Source organism: Canis lupus, chromosome 33 (genome assembly GCF_011100685.1).
Source record: "Canis lupus familiaris isolate Mischka breed German Shepherd chromosome 33, alternate assembly UU_Cfam_GSD_1.0, whole genome shotgun sequence".
NCBI classification, from domain to species: Eukaryota; Metazoa; Chordata; class Mammalia; order Carnivora; family Canidae; genus Canis; species Canis lupus.
This window is the reverse complement of record NC_049254.1, coordinates 8,815,253-8,841,282: the sequence shown is the minus strand read 5'-3', so window position 1 is coordinate 8,841,282 and position 26,030 is coordinate 8,815,253. Positions and strand designations below refer to the sequence as shown.

Sequence of the window (26,030 nt, the reverse complement as noted above, 5' to 3'; positions counted from 1 at the left end):
TACTATAGTACTTACCCAAAAGATACAAAAATAGTGATTCAAAGGTATGCATGCACACCAATGTTTATAGCAGCATTATCAATAATAGCCAAACTATGGAGAGAATCCAAATGTCCATCGACATTTAGGCTATTTCCACATTCAGGCTAATGTGAATAGTGCTACAACTGGGGGTGTTAGTATTTTTGAAATGATGATTTCCATTATTTTGGATAAATACCCAAAATCAGTATTGCTGGATCAAATGGTAATACTGTTTTCCATAGTAGCTGTACCATTTTGCATTCCCACCAACAGTGTCAAGGGTTCCCATTTCTCTACACCCTTGGAGCCAACACCTGTCTTTGTCTTTTTGACAATAGCCAACCTGACAGATGTGAGGTGATAGCTCATCATGGTTTTGATTTGCATTAAGTTCCAATGGCTTTTTTATAAAAATAGGAAAAAATAAAAAATTCATGCATAATCACCAAAGACCACCAACAACCAAATCAATCTTTAAAAAGAAGAACAAAGCTGGAGATGCTATATTTCCTGATTTCAAAATATATTGTAACACTACAGCAACAATATGAAAAACAGTATGTTAGTGGCATAAAGACAGATATATAGACCTAGGGCACAGAATAGAGTCCAGAAATAAATCCAAGCATATAGCAACATCACAAGGGTACCAAGAATACACAATGGGGAAAGAAAAGTCTCTTCAACAGGTGGTGTTAAGAGAACTGGACATGATATCCACATGTGAAAGAATGAAATTGAAATCTGACATCATATACCAAAAAATCAATTCAAAATGAATTAAAGACTTAAACTTAAGATTTGAAACTATAACACCCCTAGAAGGAAATAGGGGAAATCTCCAGGATATTGGTCTTAGCCATGATTTCATGAATATAAAATCAAAAGCATAGACAACAAAAGAAAAATAAGCAAGTGAGACTATATCCAACTAAAAAGCTTCTGTGCAGCAAAGGAAGCCATCAACAGAGTGAAAAGGCAACTTACGGGATCAGAGAAAATATTTTCTAACCATATAATCTGATAAGGGGTTAATATCCAAAATATAAAAGAACCCAAGAGCAAAAACAAACAAAAACTCAGAAGTGGAAAAACCTGAATAGACATTTATCAAAAGGAGACAAGCTCTTCTTGCTCCACCTTTCATGTTACATTTAGAGGAGTTGTCTGTAGGGTGAAACATTAAGTGATATTTTAATGTCTGGAGAATCTCTTAGACTTTGAAGATTATCAGCTTTTTTGGGATAGGACTTTGTCTATCTTTCTCATGCCCAGGCTTACCACAGCACCCTGACACACAGGGAGAAAATAATTATTTGATGAATTTACTGGATTCAAAAATAACACCCATCTGGCCTATGACCTCACTCAGCCAGAGGAAAAGCTTGCTGGGGTATAAGGATTCAGTACAGTACATCATAGGGAGGATGTTAGTAATTAACAAATCAGAATTACATACTTCTCACTCTAAAGACAAGAGAAATTATTTTCAAAAAACCTTAGAAAACAGAAAACAAATAATTAAACTAGCTATGCATCTGCCAAGAGAAGGTTAAGAGTTGAGGTCCTTGCTGCTGCCCATGGTTCCTGTACATGGTCAACAGATAGAATGTCATTACCAATGTTTTTCAGAATTGGTCCAAATAGAAATCAACAAAATCTCTGAAATCTAGAAAACTTGTGTGTTCTGCCTTCAGGAGTAAATCTAGTCTTTTTATGTTATTTCATTCTTAATTTTAAAGAATGCAATTTTTATCACTCTACGCTTAATGACACTGACAGCTAAAGCATGTAACAGTGCTGAGGAAGAAGAGGGACAGATTTCCCTCCAAAAGCCTCCTATTTTGAGGAAGATATCTTTTGTTGAGACACAAGCATACATGTTCGGCGTACTTTTCTTCAACCTAAAATTTAGAATATATGGGAATTCTCCCTCAATTATTCAAACAAAAATAAAACCAATTAATTCTCCCTTCATGTTTGGCTTTCCTCCCCACTGCCACTGCTACTTTGCAAAACCAGTCCTCATTACCTCAAGGATGATTCTGGCAAGAAGACTCCTGGTTACCTCATTCTTCCCTCCAGGCTTCTCCCTTAAACGATGTCTGCATAGATGAAAATTCCTTAAGGGTAAGCGATGTGTTTATTCATTTGTATTCCAAGCACCTTGTGCAACCTCTAACACACAGTGAGGCTCCTTTAATGTCTGATGATTAAACGAGTGAATAACTGAGTTTCCTAAATATTTCTTACTGCGGCATTCCTCTGCTCAGATCTCGTTAATGGCTGGCTACAGTTCACCTCATCAAAGTGTATTTGATTGTCGTCATTCACAGATTTCATATCTGTGAATTTGCCTACTCACTAAAATGTATTTGTAACTCCAAAGTCAATACTCAGGCACTTTACAGATCATTCATGGACATACACAGAACAACAAAATTTTGAGGAATCCATCACATTATGTTCCCAGCTGAGTTTGAACAAAGTGACACTCTACCTTCTTATTTCAGCTCTCAGACTGTGAACAAGTGTCCTTTTTGTGCTCTCTAGGATGCCATGTTTTTCACAATTTTATGCTATTTGTTGATGATTTTGTTGTTTAAAATGGGTCACAAGTATAGCACTAAAGGGCCATCTAGTGTTCCCAAGCACACGAACCCTTCACATGTACCATATGAAGAGGAGCTATGTGTTTGATGATCCCTGTTCAGGATGAGCTGTTGGCCATGTGTTCAATGTTAATGAATCAACAAGATATATTAAATATATCTATCTTTAAGCAGAAATATACAAAACACAAGCTTATGTATTTATTGATCAGCTGAAGAAAATGTGACCAGACACCTACAGAACCTTAACATATTTCCCCTATGAACAACACTATTGCTAATTCAGTGCCTGTGTCAGAGAACACATTTACCATCAATAACTAACTATACATTATCTCTAATTGCTTCTCAGAGACCTCAATTATCTGTGTGCACTCTGCCTGTTACCTCAGCCCCTCTTCCCTTCAGTGGACAGTATGCACCCCCAGTCCCCTTGCCACCACCAGAATATGCTTCTGTGATCTATGGTTCCTCTGTGCCTTCTCTCATGTTGTTACACCACCTGGACCACCAAAGTCACCTTCAAAATGCATCTTCTCCATGAAGTCCCTACAGAGCTCAGTGCCATGAAGAGACTTGTCTTGAATCTTTAATGCAACTGCCTGTGTCTGTAATCACAACACTTAACATTTAAACACATGCAATCTAATCCCTATTTTATTAGTGTTATTTGGTAACACTAGTTTGATTATAATCACCTTGAAAGCAAGGCTTACTTCATACTTCCATCACTTCCATTTATTGATACTTCTTTATACATATATTTCTACCTAATAATGTAATAATGCCTAAGTGGTTTTAATCTGCCTTTTTTTCATATTATTAAAGAATGATAGAGCTCTAAAGAGCCTTAAAACTCCTCTAGGCCACCCCCCCCCACCCAATCTATAGATAAACCAAGAATTAGCAAGTGATTTGTCCAAAACCATGTTATTTGTATGTCAGAAACAGAAGTAGGTGTCCTGATTGCTAACAGTGTGCATTTCCCACTGCTCCAGCCAGCTGTCATGGCATTCCTGCTATTGCCATTTTTTAATATAAACAAAACTTCCTAATACTTACATTTATGAAAATGAAAAACAGACATTAAATGAATGATGAACTCTATCTCGTTCCAGAAAATGATCATGATCATCTATACATAGACACATGAAGCAACTGGGGGAAAAAAAATAATAGCAGTTATCCAGCTTCATGAAAATGCATTGCTAACAAGATTTGATTTTTATATCAAATGATTATGTTTCAAAGGATTTCTGTTTTAGTCATTTGTATGCTGCTTATTTGTTGTATTTAAGTCTTATAGTCATGAAGCTCCTGGATGGTTCAGTTGGTTGAGTGCTGGACTCTTGATTTGGGCTCAGCTCATGATCTCAGGGTTCTGGGATTGGATCCCACATTGGGCTCTGTGCTTGTCCCTCTTCCTCCCCCTCTTCCTCTCTCTCTCTCTCTTTCTCTCTCTCTCTCAAATAATCTTTTTTTTTTTTTCAAATAAATGATCTTTTAAAAAATATTTAGTCTTATAGTCACATTTTAAAAAATAATTTATGTTCCAATATATATTTGTGATAGAAAATTGTGATAAAGTAATTAAATTTCCAAAAATAAGAAAATATGTTAGGATAAAATTAGGAAGGAAGAGTAGAATAGAAATGTAAGTTCACGGAGCAAACAAATTGACATCAGACAGAGGGAGGAACCAAGATGGTGAGTAGGAAGCTCCTAAATTTCCTTTCTCCCATGGACACACCAAGAGTACAACTGCAGAGGAAACAGTTCCTTCCGATAGAAATTCAGAAACTGGATAAGTGGTGGCCACAAATGGATTGAATGAGAAAATACCCACAAGGAAACAGGTGGCAAAAGCTGAGACATACTCTTGCCCTAACCCTACCCCCAGCACCATGCTGTACAACCGGAGGGAACCCCTAACTTCCAGCTTTTCCCTGAAAAATGAAGGGTTTGATTCACACAACAGGACTTGAGTCCACAAGACCCACAGAATCCACAGGACTATAACAAAGAACCAGTTCTTCATGGGTGCAAGCGCTCACATTGCCCATCCTCCAGGGCTCAGCGTGAAAGGGACAAACAAAAATGCACATCTCCCAGTCTTTCCCTGGAAAGGATCTGACTGCATACTTTATAACCTGCTGCCTCAAGGTCAGACTTCTAATTAGCCACGCATCTGAGGGCTCAGATCCTCCACGGAGTGCCTGAGGCCCACTTGTCCTCCCTTCTCCCTCTAGCTCTTTCCAACAATAAAACCAGGTCACCTCTGGAAGGGGTTTGTACACAAGTCTGGTGCCCCAGCTTTTTCAGCTGCCACCAGAGGAACAGGCCTCCAGATTGCCTGTTTCTGATAGTCAAAGAGTCTTGCATTCATGAGGCCCCAAAGACTATGGCAAACAAAGAAGCAATTCTTAACGGGCATGTGAGGACTCACTATAGGCCTTAGTGCAAAAGAAACAGGCAAAAGTGCCCATTTCCCCGTATTTTACGGGAAAGGGTTTGATGGCGTATTTCACAAGCCATGGCTTGAAGGTCCAGCTTTTAGTTAGCACACATCCAGGTACTGACGGCAATCCTCCCTGGAGCCTGAATGAGCTGGTGAACACTTTCTCCACATTCTCCCTCCTGTTCATTCCAAAAAAAAACAAAGTCACTAGTATGTCCCTAGAAAAAAGCTTGTGCACACATCTAGCACTCCAGCTTTCCCAGCTGCCACTGCAGGGGCCAGCCCCCAAATCACCTACCTCTGATAGCCAACAAGCCACGTGTTGGTGAATCCCACGGGATAATAGAAAACAAAACAGCTTTTGAACAGGCATGTCTGAGCAGCTATACACTCAGGCTCAGTGCAGAGGGAGCCCATCTCCCAGCTTTCCAGCTGCTGTCCAATTTGGCTCCTAATCAGCCTGCATCCAGGTGCTGACTACAACCCTAATGGGTCTTAGTGCCTTCTTCATCTGCTGGGAGCCACAAGAACAAAGAGGGCAGCTTGGACCATCAGGAAGTTTTGGGAGACAACAGGAGCTCAGTCTGGCTAATTGACAAGGTTCATCTTACACAAGACGGGTCTGTCAAGGCTGGAAAGGGGTAGCTGTTTTATCTAGTGTCCAGAAACCAACACAGAGACTCAAGGCCAATGAAGAAACATAAAATGTGGGGAGGGAATGTAAAAATGCAGAGCTTTTGCATGCATTAAAAGTTTTAGCAGCTTAAAATAGACCGTGATAACTAATACAATTTCAAATCTCATTATGTACAACACACTAGAAATTAGGTTTGCAACTCCTGAAACATATGAAAAATTGTAGGTGTCAACTTCAAAGTGTATAAGGAGGTTGTGGTACCTAAGTAAGCAGTACACAAGCAAAAAATATTTGACCCTCATTGCTCTAAGCTGCCTGCAATAGTAGCTTGGCTAAAGACTCCCAAATTATTTGTTGGGTGTGGCTAGTTTGATGCTACTTGATGCTTCTGCCCCAGCAGCACAACCTCCCACTTGCCTCCGCGGATTTGCCGTCTATAGAGCAGCTCACGTGAATTCCCCTAGACTTCAGTAGTAATAGCAGAGAAAAACAAAACAACCATAAAACTCAGCATGGTAATTCAGTAACCCAGAACCTAGAGAGACATGAGAAGGTCAGTGGGGAGAGTTGAGAGGAAGTGTGAAATCTGAGCATCTCATGTCCAGCAAGTAGGCCAGAGTGGTTACAATAATAAATCCCACCTTTAAAGACCATTTTACAAAAGCTGCCTCGTACCCAGCTGAGCAGGACTTGTGAGATCAGGCGTTAGGATGGAAGACTGAGCTCTGCCCTGAGGGAAGACCACAGGGTAATGAAGGGATTTAAAGTCTCCCAAGGCAGGTAGCACCCAACTTTGGTGCAAACTTAGGTCGTCCCTTCCCAGGCCTAGAAATGGACACTTGGCTATGTGAGGATTCCAGCCCGAATGCTATCTTTAAAATACAAAATTATGCATATCCCCAACTTAAAACCTTTCCATGATTTCCTATAACTTTGAAACATTCAGACTCTAACTTAGCACCCAAGTGCTTTAGGGTCTGGCCCCTGCCTTTCTCTCTAAACTCATCTCTTAACCACCTTGGGAAGCACTCACTCTGCATTCACTCCAGCCTTCCCCCATGACCAGCAGATCTCAGCTGTGTCTGACTCTTGGCCCAACTCAATGACTATACAAACACTAGTGTGACTGCCTAGAAGGCTCTTCCTACTTCCTCACCTGTCCAACCTCTGTTCCTTCAAGACATACTCAAACACCATCTCCCAGGTCTCAAATTTTGATTTTTTCCCCCATCTTTGTGCCCTCAGAGCAACCTTAATCCAACATTTATCATATTGTACTATATTCATTCATTCATTCATTCACTTGCTAGCTTTCCTAATTTTCTAGCAGGCAAAGCTGGCACTCTAGAAGTAAATCATGAGTGAAAGAGGAAATAATTTATAAACTTTAAAAATTAGTTATAAACAGGAACAAGGAGATAGAAGATTCAGAATAAGAAATAACAAGAAGCAAGAAAACAGGATGATCTGGGTGGAAATTGAAGAGACAGAGGGTAGCAATGGGCTCTTCCAGTCTGTTTCTCATCACAACACACAGGCTTCCATCCCTGCTCAGGGGCTTTGGCCTGCTGTAATGGATTAGCAGGGCTCAAAAACCAGCCCTACCACTTATTAGCTATGTGACCCGGTGTAAATTATTACTCATCTCTAAGCCCCAGTTCCTCACCTATGAGATGGAAATAATTGTATCAACCTCCACATAGAGTTGTTATAAAGATTAAATCAGATAATGTTATAAGGATAAATCATGAGAGCCATGATAGACTTGACACCGTGCTGTGTACATAATGAACATATGATACATGTTAGCTGAGAATATCTTTCTAGCTGATGTTCAAGAATTCTTTTAAAAGGGCTTTTCCGCAGGCCATATAAAGCAAATGGCCTGGGCTAGGACACTGGACAATGTGATACGAAGTCATTGTTTGATCTAGGACACTTTAGTTCAGTGCTAAAAGCAGCAAACCAAACCCAAATCAGCAATGTTGCCATCATTTGAATCTATTCCTTTTTTTTTTTTTAACGGTTTTGTTTATTTATTCATGAGAGACACAGAAAGAGAGAGAGGCAGAGACATAGCAGAGGCAGAAGCAGGCTCCCCGCAAGGAGCCCCATGCAGGACTCGATCCCGGGATCCCAGGATCAAGCCCTGAGCTGAAGGCAGATGCTCAACTACGGAGCCACCCAGGCATCCCCATTTGAACCTATTCTTTAGCTCATAGATAATAGCAATTGTAAGTTGGGTTGGGGTCAAGAAGACTTTAATATGTAAACTATGTTAATGACATAGTTTTGATGTTTTGCCTTAGAAAGAAAGCAAAAAAAAAAAAAAAAAAAAAAGAAAAAAACCATATGAGGTTGTCATTTGAAAGATCTAAAGGAAGATCCAGCCCCATAGCAAAAGAAACTTCACTTGATAAAGCCTCAACTTCTCAAGCCTCCTGAAGTTGCCAAGTTCTGCTCTAATGAACAGTAGGATTGTTTGCCTATTGACCCAACCACTAGTTTAGATTAGGAGGTAAAATATTATCTAGAAGGATTAATTATTATATCACATTGTACCAGATGCCTCTATCATGCATCAGTTCTCTTGGTTGGTCACATATTAACAATCACTGTCTTGACATTCTAAACACACTGCCTGATTATTGGTTCCTGGCAGCAGTGGTTGAGAGCAGTTACTGGAATCTCTGCTTGCTGGGTGATTACATAACCTCTGCACCTAGCCGCACAGCTAGTCATAATATTCCATGATGTTTGGCCTGAAGTGTATCATATTCACCACATTGATCTCCTCATTATTTACTTGATGTGTTTCGGTTTCCCTTCCTTTGTGTCTTTGCTTACTCTCTTTCCTCCACCCAAAATCACTTTTCTTCCTGTCCAATTATTCAAATTCTAGACGTATTTCAAGGTTCAAGTCAAATGCTCTTTTTGTTTGTCAACAACCCGAGCAAAAACTGGTTTGCTTCTGGGTTTTCACAGCACTTCATTTTCTCTACAGTGCTTTTGCTTGAATCTTGTATTTTCTTGACTAGTACAATGCTTCACACACAACTGGCACTAAAGATTTATTGAAGGCAGGAACTAATGACCTACTACAACTAAGGCTACTTATAGATCACTTGATAATATAAACAGACATGTCATCTTAATGAGAAGAAAACACTTTTCTCCTTATGAGGAAATCTTCATAGCCAATAGCTAAGTCCATTTCCTGCTCATGTGCCTCCCAAGGGGCTTGGGAAGGATACTCTAGGCAGAATGTATTACTGAATTTCATCTTTGGCTTATTACTCTCATTTCTTGGCTATTGAAACACTGCCCTAAGTAGTAGTAACAAAATTCAGAATCAGGGAAACTGGAAAATGAGGGATTTAAGTTGTTGCTCTGGACTGAAAAAAAGAACAAAGATGTTCTCCGTCGTCCCCTTCTTGAGTGATTACTCATTCACAGAAGTGAGTCAAGGGCAGGCGAGAGATGATCTAGCACTAGGTCAGGGTAAAAATTGGGAGGATAATAAAGAATATTTATATGGACTCAGTATTAAATGATATTAAGGAATTGTTTTCGATTTAGTCAGATTGAGTAATGGCATAGCTTGTTATGGAGTAAAAAAAAAGCCTTATCAGAAATGCATGCCGCAAAATGACATGATTTCTGGGATCTGCTTTGAAATAACTCAAGAGCAAAAAGGAGGAATGGAAAGAAAATACTAAGATTGGCAAAAATACTAAGATTGCTCCACATTTCTGTGTGCTAAAACATTTCTACACTAAAACTTCTAAAAGAAAATTCTTTTAAGACAATAGTTATCTTATGTAGCTGATTTCCAAACAAGATATTGACCTGAAATGACAAATAAGAAGGGAAAAGGGAATTTCTATTATCTAGGTCACCAGTCTGTGCCATTTAATTCAGATTACTCCAAGTCACTGCTGTTATGTTCTCTGCTAAGTTGGAAAGCTGTACATGTACAGTATAACCTGGAGACAGTATCTGGGGCTTTAACTTCAAACAAACTATAATGATTTACTTTTTTTTTTACTTTTTTTTAAATTTATTTATTTATGATAGTCACAGAGAGAGAAAGAGAGGCAGAGACACAAGCAGAGGGAGAAGCAGGCTCCATGCACTGGGAGCCCGATGTGGGATTCGATCCCGGGTCTCCAGGATCACGCCCTGGGTCAAAGGCAGGCGCCAAACCGCTGCACCACCCAGGGATCCCTATATTATGTTCTTAATAAAGATTTCAGCTTCATCCCAGACCAGTTCTTTGGTGTTTGTTGTTCTTATGGCTTTTTTTTTTTTAATTATGCTTTTTTACAAAAGAAGGGGAAAAGGAGATTAGAAGTAGTCTTTGGGTTAATAAATCTCCTGGCAAGATATCCTGGTAATAATCTAGGTAAGCACTTAATTATATAGCATATCTGGCCCTAATTTAAGTTTAGCTTTGAACCATAGTGTCTTTTACAGAAGTTAATTAATAACCCTGTCCTCTGCTCTTTTTTTTTTTTCACCAGGCAAAGATCAACATCAGAACTTTTTTCCCAATAGTTTTAATCTAAATAGCCCCAAATTTCTCTTCACTGAGTGATTTATGGCACCAGAAGGATTTGTCATATGAAATGTTGCTTGTTGTCTTTTGCAAATACTGCCAAAGATTGGAATCCTTAGATACCTGAGAAACACTTTTTGTATCTATCTTTTTCTGAGATGAGCATATGTCTCTAGAAAAAAAAAGCTGTATATTTTTGGTCCTAACTTCACCATGTATGAAATGGTAAATGGTAGAAGTAACTTTATTGATTTTCTTGATAGAACTGACTAGACAACTTCAGGAAAAGGAATATTCCAGTTACATTAAAAACATACAAAGACCAAAACAAAACAAAACAAAAAAAAAAGGCCTTAGCAAGCCGCTTTGTTATCTGCTACCTGCATAGAAAGAATTTTATATTCTGGTGGCCTTAAAGTGCCTCAGCAGATCAAGGCTTTGAGAAATGGAATTGACTAAGATAAACTTTTTTTTAAGATTTTATTTATTCATGAGAGACACAGAAAGAGGCAGAGACACAGGCAGAGGGAGAAGCAGGCTCCCTGTGGGGAGCCCGATGCGGGACTTGATCCCAGGACTCCAGGATCACACCCTGAGCCGAAGGCAGATAGATGCTCAACCTCTGAGCCACCCAGGTATCCCAATTAAACTTTAAAAAGCCAGCAAAAACTTTGAAACTGGCATCAGCCAGTTTCCAGAGGCCATCCTCTGGATGGCCTCTCCAGCCATCCAGGCAGAAAATTCCAGAGGAATTTTCAAATTCCTCTGTACACCTCTGTACATTAGGCCATTATAGGCATCCAAATCCTTCAGAAAATATCATCTAATTCAGTATTTCCCAAACATTTATAGAACTAAGATATTATTAATTGTTACCTAAAAAAAAACACTTCATGGTCAAATGATGTTGGAGAATATCTGGGCCACACAAGTTCAAATATCTCTTTACTTTGGGACTTTCTAGAGACTTCTCTAGGTATATATATACTATAATAATAGGTATTATAAATCTTCAAGAAAGGAAATGTCATAAAGCCAGTGTGACGTTTGGAAATCATCTTGCAGAACTAGTGCTCCGAAAATATGTTGATGACTGTGATCCGAAAATATACCCAGGCATACACATACACAGAGATACGAACATACTAGGAGATACGAATGAACCATTTTTTTATTGGTCTAAACAAGTATTATGTCTAGTTCCAGAATATAATAAAGGTAATCTCACTACCATTTGAATGGGAGTCTAACTGGTTTATTTTTTTTAAGATTTTATTTATTTATTCATGAGAGACACAGAGAGAGAGAGGCAGAGACAGAGGCAGAGGGAGAGACAGGCTCCTCGAGGGGACCCTGATGTGGGACTTGATTCCCGGGACTCTGGGATCACGCCCTGAGCCAAAGGCAGATGTTCAACCACTGAGCCACCCAGGCGTTCCTAACTGGTTTAATTAAATAGTGAGTTAATCTCCTGAAAATAGAATCTGCAAGTCAGAAATGCTAACAAGTAATTTCAAATATCACAATCCCTTTAAAGATCCTTAATTGGTCGTGAGAACTGCCTAGGAAAAAGGCATACTCAGCTAACACCTGTGGCCTTTGATGGGAAAATTTTGTCTCCTCTTGATGCTGAGCTGCATAGTCACTGGTAACCAGTCCAGCTCTTCACAAGCATGAGCCTTTGTCTTCTATTGAAGACAAAACTAAGTATGTATAAGGACATTTACTGATGAATTTTCATGTTTTTCATTTCTTTTCCTTACAGTTTTACCTCTTCTCCACATAGCCTAATCCAGCTTCTACCTGGATCTCCCCTTTGTACTCTGGGTGCCAGCCTCAGCTCTACTTATATGATCACCGAAACAGAGTCTAAAAGAGAACTAGGTTAATGATGGTTGCCAAGCCAACTGTAGCAGCAACTAGGACAAGAATTGAGAGTCAAATCTAAGCCTGTGAAACCCAGACAAGCAAAAAGTTAGGTGCAATCCTATAGGATGGGGGAACAGAGCTAAGGTTGAAAAATGAAGGGTGAATTTCAATAGAGCAGAAACAAGGTCCAACCCTGACAACAATGTGGTACATTTGGAGGGATAGAGACTGGGAAGGAGGGCAAAAACAAGCAGAAGCCTCAAAGACCACCATCAGACAGGATTTATTATAACAAATGGAAGACTTTAATCATGGCAGACCAATGCAAACAGCTGGTTATCTGTAAGCGTTGTCAAAGCATTGTTATGCTATTGTCCATGTGCTATTCTTCTAAGCAGAATGTATCTACAAATAACCCCTTCTGAGGTTTCTAGAATCATCCATGTTGAGAGAGAAAATACCTGGAGGCCATAATAAGAATGATATGAATTGAATCTTTGTCTTTCCAGAACAAACATCCTGATATGGGTGAACTGGAAATGATTAATGTTTCTCTTTCCTTGCCAAAAGACAGGCATTTGCTTAATTGAATAGAGACAGAAAAGTCTATTCTCCATATATGGAATGAAATCCAAGCTACCTTTTTATAGCCAGGAAAAATTAAATTCCCATCAGATTATGGAAGTAGGCCAATGTTGGAATAACAACACTATCCTAGTGGTTTTCCATGGAACTTGTTACATGCCAAATACAAAACTGGTTCAAGTGAATTCTCTGTACCAGAACTCCATGGATACCACAGATATATGAGGATGGAACAAAGAATAAATGTGGTAAAAAGAAAAAAAAAAGTAACAAAGAAGAAAAAAATGAAAAAATTTAATAGGAGATGTAGATCCAAGGAAGATTTTCCATTTATTTTTTGGTAGACTATTGAAATACTGGCTGAGTCTGACCATGCTATTATGAAGGCACAGGCTCTGTTCTCTTTCTGCTTTGGCTTTGTGATCACACTTTATTCTTAAACCCATGAAAATTTAACCCAACCTTCTTTGCACACAACCTTTGTTTACTTAGTATAGATTATGTTAAAAATCTGTATTAAAAGAATGTCATCAAATTAAAGTGTAGTTTGAATATTATTTATCCTTTTTACTTTTCCACTGCCTTCCTTAGTTATCCTTTTTATGTTTAATGTTTTAACATTCATTTTTGCACTTTGCAGATTCTATGTGGCCAACTCTATTTTGATGCGGTTAAAAAAACAAAATTCAACTGAGGACATTTTAAAGATCTTATTGGCTTATATTCAAAATAAAATTGGGCAGCATCCCATCTAGCAGATAGAAAAGAACTCTGAGAAGCTGCGCAAAATGAAGATTTTCATAGAACAGAGCAAGACAAGAAAGTTATACTTGCAAAAGGGGGATTGGTTGTGGTAAACTCACTTTCCTTTATGGGGTGGCAGGGGTCTATCAAGCAGATTACCTTACACATGCTCACTAGATGGTTTCTGACTAACTGGTTTAAGATTCCATTTCCGGGAGAAGCCAAGACTATAATAAAGTTTAGGGTTTGGTGACATGGAGCTTAGCATAAGTGACTCCATTTGGGGCCTGTTGTCTTGTTTTTAACAGTACATAGTGAGAGAGTTTTTAATTATATGTATCCTGTGCAGTCTAGATTTTTTGAATTTTTTTCTGTCTTCCACATTCAATGAAAACCCAAAAAATGTATAGGTCATTTTATCACTACATTTGTTAATGAAATACAACAAAATATTTTTTTATAAATCCCTTTTCCCCACTTTGCATGAGTTTCTAAGCCATAGTAATGTCAATGTTGTTTTAACTTTAAATCTTTATCTTAAGTATTTTATTTATTTATTCATGAGAGACACAGAGAGAGAGGGGCAGAGACATAGGCAGAGGGAGAAGCAGGCTCCATGCAGGGAGCCCGACATGGGTCTTGATCCCAGGACCCCGGGATCACACCCTGAGCCAAAGGCAGATGCTCAATCACTGAACCACCCAGGCATCCCTAACTTTAACTCTTAATTGAAAAAAGCCATAACATATTTTTCATGAATGTATATTCCTGTTTTTTTGTAAGCAATTAAAATAGTACAGAAAAAATATAAAAAGGAGGATGAATATCACCTGAGGTCTAGCACCCAGAGATTTCCAGTGTTAACATTTTGCTGAACATACATCCCAAAGCACCTCTGTGCCTATAGACATGTATGGAAATAAACATACAGTTTTATATGAAGGGGATCTTTCTGCTCTTTTTGTTTGAAACAAAATTTTTTTACTCAACCACATCTTAGGCAATGCTCCATGTCAATAAATATAGAATTCCTGCAGGGCTAAGCATAATCTGGCCCTGCCTACCTCTCCAAGCTCATTTGAAGGGTTTTCCCCCTTTACTCATCCCAGTTCACTGGTCTCCTTGTTATCCCTCAAGCGCACAATGCCTCTTCCTACCTGAGGGCCTTTCTATTTTCTGTTCCCATATTCTTGCCATGGTCTTCTCCTGGTTCTTTCTTTGACAGGCCACCTCACGTTTGTTACTCGTGTCTGAGTTTTAATGGCCCCACTCAGAGAGCTCTTCCACAATAACTGTAAGTTGGGGCCACCCATTCACTCTGCATCTCATCACACAGAGTTATTTTCATTATAACTGTATCTCTGTCAGAAATTAACTGATTAGTCTATCAAATGACCAGGGCATTTTTTAATGACTGCCTTAAACAGCTATTAGGAGACCAACTAGCAATACTTCAAGAAAATCAAAACATCAGAACCTAAGACTTCAAGGACAATAAGCATTACTGTGGAATAATGTATAGATCATCAACTTGTGTTTCCTAACAGAAAAAAGCAATGGAACTTCCTCCAGAGCATAGCAAGAAGCCTCATAGTTGTTGCTTCTAAGTTAAAGACTAAAACCAGCCTGACGTAGCTTTTCTTATTATAATATTTATAAACTGTAAGAGAGTTGCTAAAAATCTAAATTTTAGGGCATCATAAACTTCCAATCAGTTAACTTTATGTTATCTGAAAGATTTAAAGCTCATCTTAAATGATGAGGTCCCTGAGATATAAAAATAGAAATAAACTGATTTATTTCAAAAGTCTATTGACCAGTAAATATTCTGGCAATGAAATCTGTAGCCAAACTTTCTACGCATAGTTATAAATCGAAATAATATTATCATTTGAGAAGAAATGTTCATCTCTTCTATGAAGAGTAATTTTTTTGTTGAAGAGTAATTTTTTTAGAAACAGTTGGGTATGGTGATTTGGTTCAGTTAAAATCATGAATACCTTGGAAATTAGATGAAAAAGAAACTAATGATTCTAAACCATTCAATAAAAAGCAATTCATTTACTTTAAAACAAAAATTAAGATCACTATTTTGAGAAGTTTTTTTTTTTATTGTTTCTCACTCATAAACCTCTGGAGCTCTAAGACTTTCACCTTGAAGTATTCATTACTACAGCTTGAAAAATGTGAACATTAGGTACTAATGCTTGAAAATGACTACTGTAAGAAATAATTAGATAAAATATTGCTGTTGGATTCACCATAAAGTGCTTATAGTTCATTTAACTGAAAAATGTACATTCCAGTTTAAAAGATACTTGAAAATTAAATGTTTCTTCCCTCCTGCTGAACTGTAATTTTTGTAGGCCAATTTTGATCTTTAGTTGGCCCTGTTAACTATTAAATATGGACTTGTTACCTCTGCCCAGAACTTGAACCCATTAAGGGAGTAAAGCATTGTCAATGTCATGACTTTATAGGAAGTTTACTTGTGCAAATACCTGCTGCAATTCAGGTATCACATTGAGCATTCTGAGATTACCCTGAAGCTAAATAGTGAGATTAATAATTTTAGAGATGGTTGTTTGTGATTTGAGGGAAAACTAATTTTTCTGCCTTTTTATTAAACACATTAAAAGGACTAAAGACTTCAGGAGTCTTCCCTTTGCTCCCCCAAATAACAATAATCAAAGTCTCTCATTCCACTGTACTACATGATATGCAATCTTCTACAGGCTCCTCTTTCCAAATATTTTTAAGCATCCCAATGATTGCATAATCGCACTCCGCAAATCTGTGTAGGCTGTTTTACACAGGATAAATTGATACACTCACACAAACTGAAAACTAATCTTCTGTCTGACAAACTTAAAATCAAATTTCAGTTTATCATCTCATAATTTAATTGCCTATGTTATTATATGCTAGATGTACTGAATGATATATTATAGAGACTCTGGATTCTATTATGTCCCTCCGAAGCATGCTGATTTGTTTTTCTATCAGGCAATTAAATTACTAAGTGCACAAATCACTGCAGCATCCAAGAAGTCCCACCGTGGAGCCAACAATGTGCTTTTCCCTCTCTATCCAATGACTGCTTAACCCCAAGGGAGAAGAGAAGCAGTTTTAGGAAGTGTGCAACAAAGTGGGGAGAGTAAAGCCCTTCCCAAAGGAATAGAGGAGAAGTATGGATACTAGAAAATAGAAAGGGACAGGGACTTCAAAGATAGGATAGAGCTAGAAAAATTATTCCATAAAGTTGTGTGTGAGATATTAGGCTACTTTAAAGCTGTGAATGCATGGCTCTAATTCCAAACAGCATTCCAAAGATTCTGTGAAATAAACTATAAGGTAGATCATAAACTAGATCCCAGACTGGCCACTGGTGATACTCAGGATGGATCTGAAAAGCATTATGCAGACTTCGAAAATTAACCTGACACAGAGTCACAGTCCACAGATGGTGAGTAGGACCTGAATCTAACAGGCTGATGGCCTGCTGAAGGGGGAAAAAAAAATCCCATATGATTTAAATAAGATCTAGAGTCACAGGGATCCCTGGGTACTCAGCGGTTTAGCACCTGCCTTCGGCCCAGGGCGTAATCCTGGGGTCCTGGGAACTGGTCCTGCATTGGGCTCCCTGTATGGAGCCTGCTTCTCCCTCTGCCTGTGTCTCTGCCTCTCTCTCTCTCTAATAAATAAATAAAATAAATAAAATAGTTTTAAAAAATAAATAAAGCAGCTATTGCAACCACACTTCAAGAAGTAAAGGTAAGCACTCAGGAGACACAGAAAGATGGAAAATATTAGCATAGAAACAGAATATGTAAAAAAGACCCAAATGGAAATTTCAGCTCTAAAAAATATAATAACAATATTAAAAAAAAAACTCACTTGATGAGCTCAAAAATAAAATGGAGATGATAGAGAAAATCTTAATAAACTTGAAGAGAGATCAATAGAAATTACCATAACCTGAACAAAAAGAGAAAAAATATTTTAAAAAATTAACAGAGCTTCATAGGCCTAGAGAACAAAATCAAGAGATCTAACATTCATGCCATCTAAATTCCAAGAGAAAAGGGAAAAGAATGAGATGTAAAGAAAAATTGAATAAATAATGACTGAAAACTTCCTAACTTTGGAAAAAGACATAAACTTAGATTCAAGCTCAGTGAATCCAAAAACAGGATAAACTAAATAAAATTTATGCTGAAACGTAAGATCATCAAACTTCTAAAAACTAAAAACAAAGTCTCTTGAAAGCAGTTAGAGGAAAAAAGTGCATTACATGGAGGAGGACAACAATTTAAGGATCCACAGATTTCTCATGAGAAACTATGAATGCCTAAAGGACATAAAGTGTTGAAATAAAGGAACTGTCAACTCAGAATTCTACACCCAGTGAAAATATTCTTCAAAAATGAAGCTGAAAATAAGACATTATTGGACGACAAAAAACTAAAGGAATTTGTCAACAGTAGACTTACTAGGGAATAAGTGCTAACAGATCTGAAGAAAGAAGAAAAATGATCTCAAAGGGAAACTTGAACTATGGAAGTGAAAGAAAGTCAACAGAAATGGTAACTATCTGGATAAATATGAGACTACTTTTTTGCTATGTTCTTTAGATATTCATGATGGCTTAAAGCAAAAATGATAACATTGTCCCATGGGATCGCAATATATGTGAGTATAACACATATGAAAATTACAACAGTAAGGAATCTATTGGGTAGCAAGATTACTCCATTCCATGTGAGGGTGAAAAAAATATTCTAATAAACTGTGAAAAGTTAAGAATAAATATATTCTAATCTCTAGAGTAACCATTAAAATACACACACACACACACACACACACACACACATACTTTTATAGTTGAAAACTCAATAGATTAAAAGGAACGCCAAAAAATATTCCGATATTACAACAGAAGACAGGAAAGTAAAAATAGAGGAACAAAAATCAGAGGAAAATAACAGAAAAAATAATAAAACCGTAGATCTGTTTTTAATTTTTTTTAAGATTTTATTTATTTATTTGAGAGAGCACAAGCAGAGGGAGGGGAAGAGGGAGAAGGACAAGGAAGGCTCAAAACTGAGCAGAGAGCCCGACACAGGGCTCAATCCCAGGACCCTGAGATCATGACCTTGGCCAAAGTCAATTGTTAACTGAGTCACCCAGGCACCCCGACCCCAACTGTTTTAAACATATATATAAACCCAAATATACCGTTACCTTAAAAGTAAATGCTTTAAATATATCAAGTTAAAAATAGAAATTTCAAAATGTACAAAAAAAAACAAAACAAAACCACCCACACTATACACTATAATAAATCCACTTGAATATAATAACAGGTTAATTAGACATAAAAAAATAGAAAAGATGCAGCATACAGATACTAATTTTTTTTAAAGTAAGACTGGTTATTAATATCAGAATAAAGGAAGCTCAGAGCAAGGAAAAATTACCAAGGATAAAGAAAGACATTACCTAATGATTAAAGTATCTTCACCAAGAAGACATAAAATCCTAAATGTAAGTTATCTAATGATAGAGCCTTAAAATACAGGAGACAGAAATTGATAGATTAAGAGAGAAGTCTCCAATTGCAGTTGAAGACTTCAACACTTTCATTCAGTTGTCAATAGAACAAACAGATTGTTTTAAATCAGCAAATATATAGAAGAACAGAACAATACTATTAACTAATGGAGCTAATTAACATTTTTAAAATTTCACCAAATGATGAATACGTATTCTACTCAAATACAGATGAAACATAATTCCAAGATAGGCCATATGCTGGGTCAAAACAAACTTTGAAAAAGTTTTTGCTAACTAAACCATATAAAATATGTTCTTTGATCACAATGAGATTTAACTAGAATTCAATAGCAGGAAGATAACTAGAAAATTTCTGAATATCTGGTAACTAAACACCATAACCCTAAATTATCTAGGAACCAAAAAGGGAGTTACAAGGGAAATTGGAAAATATTTATGAACTGAATGAGAATGAAAATTCAATGTATTAAAATTTGTGAGATGCAGTCTAAGAAGTGTGAGGAGGAATATTTATAACATTCAAAACATATTAGAAAAGAAAGAATTTCTCAAATCAACAATTTTAAAAGTTCACCATAAACTAGGAAAAAAATAGCCAAACATACCCAAAGCAAGCAAAAGTGAGGAATAATAAAGAGCAGAAACTGATGAAATTGAAAATAGAAAAATAATACAGAAAATAAACCAATCCAAAATCGGTTCTTTGAAAACCATGATAAAATTAATAAACCTCTAACCAGACTGAAAAAGAAAAAGAGAAAAGACACATAGTAACAATACCACAGGCCAAATAAGGGCTATCACTGCATACTCTGCAGATACCAAAAGGATAATAATATTACAAACTCCATGCATGTAAGTTGGTCAAAATAGATGAAATAGACCAATTTCTTAAAAAACACAAACTACCACAACTCATCTAGCCTGGAATACATAATTTGAATGATTCTATATCTCTTAAAGAAATTTAACTCATAGTTTATAAATCTCCAGGTGATTTCAACTGGTGAATTCTACCAAAGATTTGAAGAAGAAATAACATCAATTCTACAAGTATCTTCCAGAGAATGGACAGGAAGTAGCACTTCCCAACTGATTCTGCAAGACCAGCCTTATCCTGATACCAAAACCAGAAAAAGTCAGTATAAGAAAATTACAGATCAATATACCTAATATAAACATAATATAACATAAACACAAGAGTCCTTAACAAAATATTAGCAAATTAAATCTGGCAATATATACAAAAGAATATACCACTACCAAGTAGGGTTCATTCCAAAAATGTAATGTTGGAGGTGCTTGGGTGGCTCAGTGGGTTAAGCATCCAACTCTTAGTTTTGGCTTGGGTCATGATCTCATGATTCCTCAGATCAAGCCCCACTTTGGGCCCCACCCTCAGCAGGGAGTCTCCTTAAGGATTCTCTCCTTCTGCCCTTTCTCTCTCTCTCTGTCTCAAATAAATAAATAAATCTTTTTTAATGTAAGATGGATTTACTTCTTGAAAATCAATGTAACCCATCATACTAACCAGCTAAAATTCATTTGCGTGCCAGCACACACACACAGAAACACATAAGCCACATGATCAGGTGTAGAACTGAAGTGCTCACTACTCAGAGTGATCTGGAAATGTTAATGCTTGTATAAATGTCATATAATTAATTTCCAATGGAATATGTATTAAGTAAAAGTTTGTAAATATGTTAATGAGGCCAATTTTTCCAGCATTTATAATTATTTTTTTCACTTGTTAGGAGCTTTTGTTATGTATTTTCTGTTAATAGCACTTAAAACTGCAACTTCTAAACACAAAATAAATAAAAAGAAAATATTTATAGGAGGAAAAAAAAAAAAAGAAACCCTCGCAGCAGGGGATGCGTGCATTTATCAGATCAAAACCAACCGGGTCAGCCTCCCTACGGCCCCAGCCGGGGGGCGGGCATCGGCGGCTTTGGTGACTCTAGATAATGTAGAAAAAGCATTTGACAAAAATCAAGTGTCTTTCATGATAAAAACTCCCAGCAAACTAGGAATAGAGGGGAACTTTCTTCACCTGACAGGAGGTACTAAGAAATCCCACAACATACTCAGTGATAAAAGACTGAATGTTTTTCCTCTAAGAATAGCGTACAAAGACTTCCACTCTTACCACTTCTGTTCAGTATGGTCTAGCCAGTGCAATGGGAAGAAAAGAAAGGAAAAGAAAAGAAAAGGGAAAAAGAGAGAAAGGGGAAGGGAGGGAGGGAGGAAAGAAGGATGAGAAACATTATAATCAAAAACAGAGAGAAAATTGTTTCTTTTTACAAATGAAAGGATTGTTTGCTAGAAAATTTGAAGAAATTGTTTTCAAGGTGGGATGGGGCTACTAAAAATTGTAAGTAAATTTAACAAGATTTCAGGAGACAAAGTCAACATTCAAATAATAAGAGTATTTCTAAATGGTAATAATAAACAATCGGACACTAAATTTAAAAAAAAAAACAAAAAACTATACAACAGCTCCAACAAATAAAAGTGAAAAAACAGTATAAATTTTTAAAAATTGGGATCCCTGGGTGGCGCAGCGGTTTAGCGCCTCCCTTTGGCCCAGGGCGCGATCCTGGAGACCCGGGATCGAATCCCACGTCGGGCTCCCGGTGCATGGAGCCTGCTTCTCCCTCTGCCTGTGTCTCTGCCTCTCTCTCTCTTTGTGTGACTATCATAAATAAATTAAAAAATTTTTAAAAAAAATTTAAAAATTTGTGTAGAATCTGAATGCAGAGCACTGATGAAAATATAAAAGGAGTGTTAGGTAAATGGAGATATATGACAAATAGTACCCAACAATTAAAAAGAACAAAGCACTATGCCTTCAACAACATGGATGAATTTTTAAAACATGTTGAATGAAAGAAATCAGATGTAAAAAAGTACATTTTTTATTATTTCATTTACATGACACAAAATTAATCTATTTCTCAGAACAATGGTTGCCTACAGAAAGTAGCAGTTATCTGGAAGGAGGCATAGGGGACTTTCAGGAGTGATGAAAATGTTCTACGTATTCATTTGTCTGGTAATTATACAAATGGTTTCATTCATCAAAACTCATTCAGTTTTACACTTAAAATCTGTGAATTTTACCATAAGTAAATTATATCTTAAAAGATTATTTAGTAAACTATTCCTGCTTCTAGAAACTTTGCAGTCTAGACTCTAAGCTCCTTATTACAAACACATCTAAATCCTTTACATAGTTCATTACTGAACATCCCAAGAAGAATAACCTACCCTACCTGTCCTCCCTAAGAAATTACATACTCGGAAAACAATTTTCTAGGCTATTTTTTTTTTCATTGAAACCTTGTTTAATTACTTGTGCAATTAAACACAGGGTATTTTTTTTTTAAGTTTGGGCTCTGGGATTAATTTAGGGTCCTTTTAACCTCACAAATATTCTGAAATAGCATCTCAATAAAATTTCAAACAAGTCTGGTAGGGAACTGTCCATGTAACAAGTCAGAAGAGGTGGGAAAATCGAATATTTGATTGATATTTGGACATAGCCTCTGATTTTTAGCATTTGAAAACAGATGGAATGGCACAGTTTATGAAGACAGCTGATACACGTCATCAGACAGTACTTTCCACCTCCACTGACCTCAAGGAAATTTTCAGAGTCCCAAGTCATAACTTACACATAAATGAAATATTTAATTCTTATGCACATGCTTTGTGATGGCAGGAATCTGTGAAAAATGAGTAAAATAATAAATTTCAAATTTGGTGTGACATAGTACAAAACAGAAACATCAGCTCCAAGATGGCAAGATGATTCATGATTTGAGCCAATTAATTCAGAGGAAACAGCATTTCAGAGTCATGGGTGACCACAGGTGTGTAAGAACTCCAGAAAATATGCAGAAATCTTGGCACAGACGGGTTTCATATGGCATGAAATAGGGAGTTGACAAAAATCTAGCTCTGGGGTAACCATGCGCCATAGGAATGATGTGCTAGATATCACCACCTTAATTAGGAGAATATTTCAAAATTCCAAAGGTAATCCTTTCTCCTGAACAATACCAGAAGATTGCCCTGGCTTAGGCTATCTTAAAGAGATTATATTGGGGGCACCTGGGGTTGCAGTTGGTTAAGCGACCGACTCTTGGTTTTGGCTCAGGTCATTATCTCAGGGTCCTGGGATCAATTCCCACATCAGGCTCCACGTTCAGCATAGAGTCTGCTTGAAATTTTTTCTCTCTCTCTCACTCTCTCTCTCTGCCCCTTCCACCAGTGCCTTCTCTCTCTAATATAAATAGTCTTTTAAAAAGGAGAGAAAAAAAATTTAATAAAAAAATTTTTTAAAAATTTTTAAAAAGAACAGAGAGATTATTTTCATTCTTTTGTAGGTTTCATGGCCTCTAACAGCCACCAAGTGATTTAGGCAAAATTTCTGGTGCCAGTTAATTAATACTTTCTGAACAGTTTAGCTTTGATAAAAAAAATAAACCACCAAAAAATATTTTCATTATGCATGTTAGTAATACCAGTAAAGGAAATTCTATTTCTATGCCAATATGCTCAATTACCTTTAAACGAGAGGTTGCTGGGTTGGTTGGTTGGATTGACTGCTTGTTCCAAAATATGCCAATACTTGTGAGGGCAGTGGGGATAACGTCCTTGGACTCCATTCTAGTTGAGGTTCAGTGACTGTGATTGTGGCCCCTGTGAATGTCTTGATCTAGGCATCAGCAGCCAATAGACATAATTAAGATTCTTAAAGAAAAGTTTATAATAGAATTTGCAATTATATTTTTGTAAAAGTAATTACAGCCTTTCTCAAATATTAAGCAAAGAATCCGCCTTCTCATAATTCTCCATGTTCTTCTTCCCATCATTCAGCTGTATTCATATAAGTAAAATAAAATTATGAAAGACATGGGGCAAAAAAAAAAAAAAAAAAAAAAAAAAGAAAGACATGGGGCACCTGAGTGGCTCAGTCAGTTAAACATCTGCCTTCAGCTCAGGTCATGACCCCGAGGTCCTGGGATCAAGCCCTGCATCAGGCTTAGCAGGGGAGTCTGCTTCTCCCTCTCCTCCTGCCTCTCCCCAATCCCTCCTCATTCTCGTTCTCTCTCTCTCTCTAAGTAAATAAAATCTTAAAAAGAAAAAAGATTATAATGGCCATGGCAAATCTAATCAATATGGCTTACTATAGTCTATTTAACCTACACAAATATTTTATTAGACAAGTTAATTTGCCAAATATAGCCTGTAATTTGCTTGTTGCCTAAAAATATAAAGTGATACCATACTAAATGTGTTTTTGGATCCCCCATATGTTGCATTTCTGTGATTTTTCCTCATCCCTGTTATCCTTCATCTAGACATGCCTTTTCCAATATAGGAGCCACTATCTACCTTAGGCTATCTAAATTTTAATTCAAATTAGCAAAATTAAATAAAATTTAAAATTCATTTCTTCAGTCACACCAGTCACATTTCAAGTGCTCTATAGTCTATAGTGACATGTGGCTAATTACTGGACTGAACAGGGCAGATACAGGACACTTTCATCGCTGCAGAAAGTTCTAATGCACAATGCTGGTCTAGACTTAAATTTTTTGCTGTTCCCTGGCTGGCAAGGAATCTCCCTCTCTGGGCCATACCTTCCCAAGCATTTCTTTAAGTTCTTCCTTACATTTCTCCTACCCTCCTAGCTTTCCTGAGCCTTCTCATGGTGCCCCCATAGAAAGCACTGTTTTCTAATTCCTTTCGTAAGGACCTTCCTTTCATATTAATTAACCTGATAAACTAATCTGCACTTGGGCTCTCTGTGGATGTACAGAGTTGGTGTGTACTTGCTCCAAAGTAACACATTTCTATTTTTAGCAGAAATCTCCTGGAGATATCATGCATTTTCATAAGGAGTTGACTTTAAAAGTGGTGGCTTTAAGCACCAGAGGAGCCTGGAAACTTTGGTGAACAGACCTCAAAAAGCAAGAACCTGTCAGAACACCTTTCCTAGCACATATCCCATTGGCCTATCCTCCCACATTGGCTTTAGTCACTATGTTGTTTTGTCTCCTTAGAGCACTGGGCTGTCCCTGTTACCACAAAAGACGGAGCATCGTGCATCTGACAAGGAATAGGAATAGTAGGTCAAAAGAAATATGCTTGTTTTGCTTGTAACTATGAAAACTGTTAGAAGTCAGGGTGGGGTTTTGATATCATAATCCATTTACTCTTTGTCTATCCTGGGCTCTCTGCCAAGACATCACACAAACAACAATTAATAGCAAAATAAGAGATAGTCTAAGGTTCTTAGTAATAGTTTGGCAAATGTTCTCTTCCTCCGTAACTTAGGGCTCTGATAAAACTAACTGGTAAATGCAGCTTAAGCCAGGAGACATTAAAAAAAAAAATGAGGAGGGGGGCAGGAAATGAAAAGACAAGACTTCTCACCCCCCAAGTAAGAAATGATCAGCTGTACAGACTCCAGTCTGCCCCGTGGGTCCACTCACCCTGTGGAAGAGAGACAATGGCTGCCCCAGGGGTACAGCTCTTCTGTGTCTGCTTACCACAAACTATGGAAAGTGGAGAGAAATCCCCACCTCCTCAGAAGGCCCCAACCCCTTCACATGTTCAAGAAAAAAGGTAAAAGAATAGCCAGACCTGCTCAGGAGAAAGTCCTGTGCCACACACCATGTCCCACATTCTAGATTCAGCTCATTGCTTTCTCATGATGTCACTTAACTCCATCTCCTATATATAGACATTTTTTTATTTATTTATTTATTATTTTTTTTATGATAGTCACAGAGAGAGAGAGAGAGGCAGAGACACGGCAGAGGGAGAAGCAGGCTCCATGCACCGGGAGCCCGACGTGGGATTCGATCCCGGGTCTCCAGGATCGCGCCCTGGGCCAAAGGCAGGCGCCAAACCGCTGCGCCACCCAGGGATCCCTATAGACATTTTTAT

The 26,030-nt window shown here is 37.4% G+C and overlaps 1 long non-coding RNA gene across 1 annotated transcript; it reads right to left on the bottom strand.

Moving 5' to 3' along the window:
• Nucleotides 1–3,660: 3,660 nt before the first annotated feature.
• Nucleotides 3,661–25,682, bottom strand: LOC119867284. The gene is made up of 3 exons (XR_005383046.1): nt 25,574–25,682; nt 23,639–23,790; nt 3,661–3,794 (listed from the first exon to the last, which is right to left on the bottom strand). It is a non-coding gene; the product is annotated as an uncharacterized LOC119867284 (long non-coding RNA).
• Between the last annotated feature and the right edge of the window lie 348 nt (nt 25,683–26,030).